This window comes from Leucoraja erinacea, chromosome 11 (genome assembly GCF_028641065.1).
Source record: "Leucoraja erinacea ecotype New England chromosome 11, Leri_hhj_1, whole genome shotgun sequence".
Lineage (NCBI taxonomy): Eukaryota > Metazoa > Chordata > Chondrichthyes > Rajiformes > Rajidae > Leucoraja > Leucoraja erinaceus.
The window spans coordinates 53,525,542-53,534,863 of record NC_073387.1 but is presented as its reverse complement, the minus strand read 5'-3'; the positions used below and the strand labels follow the sequence as shown (position 1 = coordinate 53,534,863).

General features: G+C 45.5%; 1 protein-coding gene across 1 annotated transcript in view; it reads left to right on the top strand.

Annotated features, from left to right (window-relative positions):
- The first annotated feature begins 600 nt into the window (after nt 1–600).
- Nucleotides 601–9,322, top strand: part of LOC129701832 (phospholipid-transporting ATPase VB-like) — a 125,016-nt gene continuing 116,294 nt past the window's right edge. The window contains exon 1 of the mRNA XM_055643301.1: nt 601–880. The gene's annotated coding sequence lies outside the window, so the exon portion shown is untranslated. The remainder of the gene's footprint in view (nt 881–9,322) is intronic.

The window sequence follows — 9,322 nt, the reverse complement described above, 5'->3', positions numbered from 1 at the left end:
CCGAGATGAGAAAATCATTTTTTACACAGAGAGTGGTGAATCTCTGGAATTCTCTGCCACAGAAGGTAGTTGAGGCCAGTTCTCACCAGGGACTAACTCTACTGAACGTTTTTCCTTTCATTATTTATTATGTAAAAGAATATGTGCGTTATGTTTGTGTTTATAGTTTGTTTGGTTGTTTGGTTGTTTGTCTTTTTGCACAAAAGTCCGCGAGCATTGCCACTTTCATTTCACTGCACATCTCGTATGTGTATGTGACAAATAGACTTGACTTGACTTGACTTGACTTCATAGGCTATATTTAAGAAGGAGTTAGATGTGGCCCTTGTGGCTAAAGGGATCAGGGGGTATGGAGAGAAGGCAGGGATGGGATACTGAATTGGATGATCAGCTATGATCATATTGAATGGCGGTGCAGGCTCGAAGGGCCGAATGGCCTACTCCTGCACCTATTTTCTATGTTTCTATGTTTCTATGAATGAAAGATATGCAAATGTAACGATGATAAAAGAAACAGGCCATTGTTAGCGGTGAGTTGGGTGAAAACGAGTTAAGGACAGTGAAACTCAACAAGACGACTTTGAGTCAGGGGTAAAGGAAGCGTGAGATTTTGACAGTGATATAGAATAATTGTTTGCCTTAGATTAAGATGGAGATAGCGGAAGATCACCTGTGGAGAGTGTATTAGATATGCATCAGAAAGTGGTTGATTGAATAGATACTCTGGGGCTATATTTAGAGCAAATATGAGTGAGTATCCTGTATTACCTTCTCTTTACACAGATTCATCTTTGTAAAGTTGGCATATCTACCTGAACTAAAATATAATCTGAAGACACGAAACTTTAAGGCTTTTGGACTTCAATGAAGAATTGACAATGTAAGTCTGGCTTTTTGTTTTAAGTGAATGGATACATTGCTCTCTTGACATCATAATTTAATCATCCACTGAAAATATTCTAATGTTATAAACACATGGACTATATTTAACGTCCTCCATTATGAAACTGAAATTGCCTGAAATGATTGTAATAATTGCATAGAAAAGGTTTATTTTTAATAGTTTCTTTAGCCCAAGCTGCTGATTGTCTTTAGAGTTTGCTTCTCAATACAGTGAAAGAAACATCTCTGTTACAGGAACTGTCCCAGATCATTGAGTCATTGTTGTACGGCAGAGAAACAGGCCCTTCAGCCCAACATGCCCATGCAGACCAGGATGCCCCATCGACATTAGTCCCACCTGCCTGCTTTTGGCCCATATCCCGCTAAACCTTTCCTATCCAGGTACCTGTTCAAATGTTTAAGAAAGAACTGCAGATGCTGGATCGCAATAACTAACCTGACCTCCCGGTGGCTCAGCACTTCAACTCCCCCTCCCATTCTGAATCCAACCTTTCCGTCCTGGGTCTCTTCCATGGCCAGAGTGAGGACCACTGTAAATTGGAGGAGCGGCACCTCATATTTCGCTTGGGCAGTTTGCACCCCAGCGGTATAGAAACATAGAAATTAGGTGCTGGAGTAGGCCATTCGGCCCTTCGAGCCTGCACCGTCATTCAATATGATCATGGCTGATCATCCAACTCAGTATCCCGTACCTGCCTTCTCTCCATACCCTCTGATCCCCTTAGCCACAAGGGCCACATCTAACTCCCTCTTAAATATAGCCAATGAACTGGCCTCGACTACCCTCTGTGGCAGAGAGTTCCAGAGATTCACCACTCTCTGTGTGAAAAAAGTTCTTCTCATCTCGGTTTTAAAGGATTTCCCCCTGATCCTTAAGCTGTGACCCCTTGTCCTGGACTTCCCCAACATCGGGAACAATCTTCCTGCATCTAGCCTGTCCAACCCCTTAAGAATTTTGTAAGTTTCTATAAGATCCCCTCTCAATCTCCTAAATTCTAGAGAGTATGAACCAAGTCTATCCAGTCTTTCTTCATAAGACAGTCCTGACATCCCAGGAATCAGTCTGGTGAACCTTCTCTGCACTCCCTCTATGGCAATAATGTCCTTCCTCAGATTTGGAGACCATGTCTCCAAATTTGTATGAACATTGGCTTCTCTAATTTCAGGTAGTCCTTACTTTCTCCTCCCCTTCTCAGCTCTCCCTCAGCCCACTGGCTCCACCTCTTCCTTTCTTCTTCCCCCCCCCCCCCCCCCCCCCCCCCCCCCCCCACATCACATCGTCTGAAGAAGGGTTTCGGCCCGAAACGTTGCCTATTTCCTTTGCTCCATAGATGCTGCCTCACCCGCTGAGTTTCACCAGCATTTGTGTCTACCTGTTCAAATGTTTTTTTTTAATGTTGCTATAGTACCTGCTTCAACGACCTCCCCTGACAACTTATACCTGGAGCATTTTCTCACCACCCTCTGTGTGGAAGAAGGTGCCCCTCAGGTTCCAATAAAATCTTTCCTCTCACCGATTGAACAAATTGTGTGCATGTAAACAGGACAGATAAGCATATCAAAATCCAGTGCAAATGACTAAATCTAAATCACTAAGAATGGTGGACGCAAGGAACTGCTGATGTTGGAATCTTGAACAAAACACAAAATGATGGAAGAACTCAGTAGGTAAGGTGGCATCTGTGGAAGAAATACACGATCTGCTTGGGTCGCTTACAACCCAACAATAAGAACTTTGAATTCTCCAGTTTTGAGTAGTAGCCCTTATTCAGTTTGAGTTTCAGTTTAGTTTATTGTCACCTGCACCGAGGAACAGTGTGAAAAGCTCTTGTTGCGCGCTAACCAGTCAGCGGAAAGGCAAAAACATGATTACAATCGAGCCATTCACAGTGTACGGAGAGAGATTTAACCAAAGTGTGTGGAGCGATTGTAATATGTACAATGTTTGTAGATTTCCTTCTGTGGCCGGCACGCAAATAGTCCCTTGGGTTCAGGCGCCATCTTGGAAGCAAAATCCCCCCCTTCTCTTCCCCTGTGTGCATCTCTGCACCCATTTCTCTCAATATCTGATAGGGGATCTTATTGAAACATATAAGTTTATTAAGGTTTCGGACACGCTAGAGGCAGGAAACATGTTCCCGATGTTGGGGGAGTCCAGAACCAGGGGGCCACAGTTTAAGAATAAGGGGTCGGCCATTTATACCGGAGACGAGGAACCATTTTTTCACACAGAGTTGTGAGTCTGTTGAATTTTCCGCCTCAGAGGGCGGTGGAGGCCGGTTCTCTGGATGCTTTCAAGAGAGAGCTAGAGAGGGCTCTTAAAGATAGCGGAGTCAGGGGATATGGGGAGAAGGCAGGAACGGGGTACTGATTGGGGATGATCAGCCATGATCATTTTGAATGGCGGTGCTGGCTCCAGGGGCTGAATGGCCTACTTCTGCACCTATTGTCTACAGTCTAACTCCCACCCTCTGTTACTCTGCTCCTTTCCCCTTCTTCATACACTCGTCTCCCAACCCTGTGACTCATCCCCCCCCCCCCCCCCCCCTCTCCCCGCCACCCCCCCCCCCCCCCCCCACTCCCCTATGTCCCCTTCCACTCTCACTCCTCACTCCTCCTCCTCTCTCCTGCATCCAGCTATCACTTGCCAGGCCTCTTTTCCTTGGGAGAAATGCACTGGAGAGGGGGGTGGGGTGGGGGTGGGGGGTCATGAGATGAATGTTACTTACAAGTGGAGGATCTAATGTTCATGCCGCTCAATTGCTCACTATTTGTTGGCAGTGGCATTGAAATACCATCAATATGCTCTGAGCTTTCTTGCACCAGCTTTGTGCTTCCTGGTGAATCATGGGGCCTTGAGAAATAGGAGCAGAATTAGGCCATTCGGCCCATTGAGTATGCTCCTCCATTCGATCATGGCTGATCAATTTTTTCCCCATCAACCCCTTTCTCCCAATAACATTTGACACCCTTGCTAATCAAGAACTTATCAATCTCTACTTTAAAAATACCCATTGACTTGGCCTCCGCAGCCGTCTGTGGCAATGAATTCCACAGATTCACCACCCTCTGGCTGGCTAAAGAAATTCATCCTCGTCTCCATTCCAAAGGTGCACCTCTTCACGCTTCTTCTCTCCACATGGTCGATGGTAAGTCAGTACAGTACTGCTCTCTAGTTGGTGTTAGGCTGGTTTTGTTGCCTGATGACAGCTGGGAAGAAACTAACCCTGAATCTGGAGGTGTGTGTCACTCTGGGGCCAAAACTTGGTTTTTACATCAAAACTACTTCTGAATTTTTCTTGTCTTTAAAATTTATCTTGGACTTTCCCCCACTTACGAGAAGAAACCAAATGCTATATTGGCATGGTGCATGTAAAACCAGCCTAGCATGCCACTGACGTGATGAAAAATGAAGGGTAAGTTAAGGTTGACTTCTGTTCATCAGTATTCATCTTCTTTGCGCATGAGGATTTGTTTAAAGGCCAATTGCCGTTGCAGAGCCTCATTTAGCTAATTGAACATAATTATGAAGGGGAGATAGACACAAAAAGCTGGAGTAACTCAGCATGACCGGCAGCATCTCTGGAGAGAAGGAATGGGTGACGTTTCGGTTCGAGACCCTTCTTCAGACTTCTTCAGAAGGGAAACGAGGGACATAGGCGGTGATGTGGAGAGATACAGAACAATGAATGAAAGATATGCAAAAAAGGAACAATGATAAAGGAAACAGGCCATTGTTAGCTGTTTGGGGTTGGACAGGCTAGACGCAGGAAGATTGTCCCCGATGTTGGGGAAGTCCAGGACAAGGGGTCACAGTTTAAGGATAAAGGGGAAATCCTTTAGGACCGAGATGAGAAAAATATTTTCAGTGGTGAATCTCTGGAACTCCCTGCCACAGAAGGTAGTTGAGGCCAGTTCATTGGCTATATTTAAGAGGGAGTTAGATGTGGCCCTTGTGGCTAAAGGGATCAGGGGGTATGGAGAGAAGGCAGGTACAGGATACTGAGTTGGATGATCAGCCATGATCATATTGAATGGTGGTGCAGGCTTGAAGGGCTGAATGGCCTACTCCTGCACCTATTTTCTATGTTTGTAGGGTGAAAATGAGAATCTAGTGCGACTTGGGTGGGACTAGCTTGACCCTCTCTAGACCTCTTTATTTCTAACTGCCAGCGTGACATCAACCCTCAACTTTTCCTCTCCTTTTAGTCACATTTCTAAAGCCCATGTTGCTTTAAGTAAATTGCTTGAATAAAATTTTGTCAAAAGACAGCAGGGTCTTGGCAACATTCAAGACAATTGCATGTACCCTTTGAGAATAGGACAAATGTCTCATCCAAATCCCTTGTCTTGAAAGAGCACATTTGATGATTGGTGCCTTCATAGTTTTGTAAAGGGCATTTGAATGTTAGTGGCTATTTCGGAGGTATTGACCTGGAAAGATTTTCAAGCTTGTCGATATGAACGAACTAACGAAACCCACACAGTTGAAACTGAAACCTGCTCTGTTAATCCCTGTCGATGTTAATCCAGTTCCCTGGCAAACTGGACTTTGCAATTCCTTGCAGCCAGAAACCTGTATTGATCCTGAATGTCCACCTGTCAGTCCAACGCTGGTACACAGTCGCTCACAGTCGCTCGGCAGTTGGTGGCTCCCACCATTGTTGTATTCATTATCATCACCACAATCTGCCTGTCACTGACAACAGGCCTGCATGGCTGGTACTTAAATGCACATTAGTCATCACTCCTGCGTTTTAATTCTCTTCACACTTATTTGCTTTTCCGCTTTTTCAACGTGCCCTTCCACTTGAGTTTGGAAGTTTGTGTTTCCATTTGAAATCTTGCGGGGGAAAAAAATGGCGGCACAGCGGCTCAGTGGTGGAGAATCTGCATCGTGGCGCCAGAGATCCGGGATCTATCCTGACTTCGTGTGCTGCCGGGATAGAGTTTGTACGTTCACCCTGTGACCGCGCGGGTTTTCTCCGGGTGCTCCGGTTTCCTCCCACTCTCCAAAGACGTCTAGGTTTGTAGGTTAATTGGCTTCTGTAAGTTTGTCCCTAGTGTGTGGGATAGAGCTGGTGTACGGGTGGTCACGAGTGTGTGCCGAAGGGCCCATTCCCATGTGGTGTCTACTAAACTAAACTAAAGATACAGCGTGGAAACAGGTCCTTCACCCAGCGAGTCCGCGCTGACTAGCGATCACTATTTGCTTCAAGTAACCATTGCTTTACCTCTCTCTCCATCCCTCCCCCTTCAGTTACAATGAAGCAAATGCAAGTCACCATGATCTATGTTCCTGGCTGTTACTGAGTCTGCTGGTGAGTGGAAAATGGCAGCCTACTTCCTCAGTGGAGGTGATAAATAGACCGAGATTATTTCTCTCGTCTGAAGAAGGGTCTCGATATCAGAACGGGGTACGATCACCCTTGATCTATTGAATGGCGGTCTGACCAAGGGCCAAATGGCCTCCTCCTGCACCTATTGCCTATTGTCTATTATTTCAATACTTCTCAATCAAACTGCATGTTCAGGAGTCATGGAATGATGAACAGTTCCTGTGCCTGTCAGTATTATTGAAGTATTACAGGGAGAAGGCAGGAGATTGGGGTTAAGAGGGGAAGATAGATCAGCCATGATTGAATGGTGGAGTAGACTTGATGGGCCGAATGGCCTAATTCTGATCCTATCACTTATGAAGGAGATTTATTTATTCATGTTATTCAATGTGGAAACAGGCCCTTTGGCCCAACTTGCCCACACCGACCAACATGCCCCATCTACACAAGCCCCACCTGCCTGCATTTGCTCATATCCCTCTAACCCTATCCTATCCATGTGTCTGTCTAAATGTTTCTTAAACATTGTGATAGTACCTGTCGCAATTACCACAGAGGCTCAATCCTAACCTTGGGTGCTATCTGTGCGGAGTTTGCATGTTCTATCTGTGACATCATGGGTTCCCTCTGAGTGCTCCGGTCTCTTCCCACATTGTACAGACGTGTGGGTTTACAGGTTAATTGGCTCTATGTAAATGGCGGGACTGTCATATGTTGATAGAATGGAGCAGCTGGCCTTGTATACTCTGGAATTTAGAAGGATGAGAGGATATCTCATTGAAACATATAAGATTATTAAGGGTTTGGACACAGTTGAGGCAGGAAACATGTTCCCAATGTTGGGGGAGTCCAGAACCGGGGGCCACAGTTTAAGAATAAGGGGTAAGCCATTTTGAACGGAAATGAGGGAAAACTTTTTCACACAGAGAGTTGTGAATCTGTGGAATTCTCTGCCTCAGAAGCCAGCGGAGGCCATGTTTTCAAGAGATTGTTAGATTTAGCTCCTAGGGCTAAGGCAATCAAGGGATATGTGGGGGGGGGGAAGCCAGAATGGGGTACAGATTTTGGATGATCAGCCATGATCACAGTGAATGGCGGTGCTGGCTCGAAGGGCCGAATGGCCTACTCCTGTACCTATTGTCTATTGTAACTAAAGTTAATTGGCCTCTGTACATTGCCCTGCAGTGTGCATGGAGAGTGGGATGATACAGAACCAGCATGAATAAATGGTCAGCATGCATTTGATGGGCCGAAGGGCTTGATTCCATGCTGCATCTTCCAAACCATTCAATTTGGTCAGTCCAGTTTGCATCTCTTGCTGGTGAGTCGCTGGGTGAGTCTTATTGTTGAGCACCAGGCCGAGGATCGCTGCTGGAAATTTAACATCAATGCTTTCCATGCTTCCCCATTTCCATCACCTCCTCCAACCTAGTGAAGCACTGAAATATCTGCACTCCAACAGTCTATTAAGCAACAGTTTTGTTTTAAATTATTGACTGTGCAGGAATTACTTTGAATAGATTTACTGCATAACGAGTACATTTGCATTTATACAGCGTTTGGAGTCATTTAAAAGTCATTTCCCTGGCAAAGAAAAAAAAAAAAATTGGCACTTTTAATTATGCCTTGGTGATCATAACGTGGGATTTGCCACTTCTTGAAGATAGACACAAAAATCTGGAGTAGCTCAGCGGGACGGGCAGCATCTCTGGAGAGAAGGAATTGGTGACGTTTTTCGGGTCAAGACCCTTCTCCAGGCTGAAGAAGTAGTTGAGGCCAGTTCATTGGCTATATTTAAGAGGGGGTTAGATGTGGCCCTTGTGGCTAAAGGGATCAGGGGGTATGGGGAGAAGGCAGGTACAGGATACTGAGTTGGATGATTAGCCATGATCATATTGAATGGCAGTGCAGGCTCGAAGGGCCGAATGGCCTACTCCTGCACCTGTTTTCTATGTTTTCTATGATTCTATAAGAGATAGGAGCAGAATTCAGCCATCAGGTCTACTCCGCCATTCAATCATGGCTGATCTATCTCTCCCTCCTAACCCCATTCTCCTGCCTTCTCCCCATAACCCCTGACGCCCGTACTAATCAAGAATCTATCTAACTCTGCCTTAAAATTAACCATCGACTTGGCCTCCACAGCCCTCTGTGGTAATGTATTGCACAGATTCACCACCCTCGTGATAAAATGCCTTTATCTTTGCCCCTTTTGTAATGATATAGTCAATGTTCTCTCCTGTTTCTCTGTGGAAGCCAACTATAATTTCAGCTCCGGATCCGCAGTGTTTCAATTGACTGCGACAAAGTACTTGACTATAAAGTTGTGATTATCCGCTCCACTGACACCGTGGTAATTGGTCACAACTTAGGATGGATTACTAAGCCTCACTTTGGCAAGAATCGAGTATCCAAGTGTAGCTTCCTGCTAACATCACAGCGCAGAACATAACCTCACCATCTGCGGAGAAAGCAGGAGCAGAACTGAAATCCAGACGCTCTGCGGCGGTCTGTATCAAATATCTGCATAAAACCCAAGAGTCTTAATGTCACTGATTCCGTCAGTCTCTCCTAGGACAAATATATAATCACAAATTTCAATAGGGCAGCAGGGTGGCGCAGCGGTAGAGTTGCTGCCTCAACCTGGCTCCATCTTGAATATAGGGGCTTGTCTGTATGGAGTTTGTACGTTCTCCTCGACACCTGCGTGGGATTTCTCCAGGAGCTCCGGTTTCCGCCCACGCTCTAAGGACGTACAGGTTTGAAGGCTAATTGGCTTCAGTAAAATTGTGCATTGGCCCTAGCGTGTGTCGGATAGCGTTAGTGTGCTGGGATCGCTGGTCGACCTGGACTCGGTGGGCCGAAGGGCCTGTTTCCACGCTGTATCTCTAAACTAAAACAAATTCCTTACGCTGTAAATTGGAACAATGAATAAATGACATGAATATTTTTTTACAAGGCTGGTCTTTCAATAGAATAGTACTAACCACAAATTTACCTCCAAATGATACCCCATGCAAAATTATATTTCCTCCATGGTCCCAAGCGCAGTGTTTTAATGTTTGAGTGTTGTAGAAACA